This window comes from Myotis davidii, unplaced genomic scaffold, assembly GCF_000327345.1.
Source record: "Myotis davidii unplaced genomic scaffold, ASM32734v1 scaffold609, whole genome shotgun sequence".
Classification (NCBI taxonomy): Eukaryota; Metazoa; Chordata; class Mammalia; order Chiroptera; family Vespertilionidae; genus Myotis; species Myotis davidii.
In genome coordinates this window covers 1,472,852-1,474,344 of record NW_006300164.1, presented here as the reverse complement: position 1 = coordinate 1,474,344, position 1,493 = coordinate 1,472,852, and positions in this window count along the sequence as shown.

Genomic DNA, 1,493 nt, shown 5'->3' with positions numbered 1-1,493 from the left:
GGGAGCCGGGGCACCTGGGAAGGGCTGACGCTTCCGTGTGACGTGGGGGCTGTGGGTCCGAGACCAGAGGCGCACAGGAGGGTCTGGACAGTTTGGAGCCCCCCGCCCTCGCTCAGGCCACCACCCGGAGCCCAGCCAAGCGGGCCTGGGGGCTGTCCCTGCTCTGACCTCTCCTTTGCCCCAGATTCAGGCTCCGTCCACCCCGGTCTCTGAGCTCCCCAGGCCTCACTCCAGCCCCTGCTAGAATTCAGGCCAGTCTCTCACTGGGAGCACAGCCCCCACCCCTGGCCTGGGCTGCCCCTCCCGCCTGCCTAGCCAGCCCCTCAGGGGTGATGCCTTGGCCCCGTGATGCCCAGAACCCAGGGCCGGGGCTGAGAGCAGGCGGGGAGGCCGCGGGGGCAGGAAACACCCTGAACTCACCCGGGCACGGGCCTGGGATGACCACCCAGTGCCCAGGGCTGACTGCACGCCCACCTGCCAGCCCCCTCCCCCACAGCTCTGCCGGGGTCCACACGGACCAGGAGGCTCCCCCTCCACCGGTCAGGGCCCCACACTCACACCGTCTGGAGCTCGCTGGGTCCACCGGGTGCTGCCACGTGGAGCCAGGGCAGGGCGCTAAGGTGCCCGTGCCACTCACTGTGCTGCCCGCACACCTCACTGCTGAGACTGGGGCCCTGGGAGCTGCGCGCTTAAATAGGACCCGTGAGGGCCCTCCCCGTCCCCGTCCCCGTCCCCGCCCACCAGCGCCGAAGCTCGCTCCCTCGCACACGCTCATGCACACACTCACACGCTTACACACACGCACACACCAGTGCTCCGTAAACACTCGGAAGTGGGTTTCCCTGAGCACGGCACTGAGCCTCTGGCGGGGCCAGTGGCGGTCACACTGGAGGGCCCGGGGGATGGGAACCGACTCCCAGCCCAGGCCCCGCACCCTCGCTGGGTCAGCCCGGAGACGCCGCCACGTTCTCCAGCCGATTCCAGAGCCAGGGCGGCCGCCCCGGGGAGCCGGTCCCAGGGCCTTCCCACCTGGGGGCTCGGTCACCCTCAGCCCCACACCCTCCCACGGCCCCTCCCCACACAGCAGCCCCCTGGCCTCCGCCCAGCCCCAAGGCCAGGGCCCCCCCTGCTTCAAACTGTCCCCCGCGTCCGTTTCCTGCCCTGGAGGCAGGCGCAGGAGGCCTGTCCTTGTCACCACGGCCAGCCTGGGCTCAGCAAGAAGCACCAGGCAGTGGCTGTGAGCTGCAGGAGTGAGGACAGGACGGGGCCACTGGGGCCTCCTCCCGGGCCCTCCCTGCCCTGTTCCCTCCACAGCAAGCGCAGATCCCGGGGCAGAGGGGTCCCCCACAACCCAGGCCCCGCCCTCTGAGGCTGCCTCCTGTCCGGGGAGCTGGGTCAGGTGCCTGGCGGGCAGGGGGCTCACCCTGCCACTGGGGTCCGGGCTCAGCATGGCCATGGGAGTCCCCCCACAACACCAGCACCCCGAAGCCCGC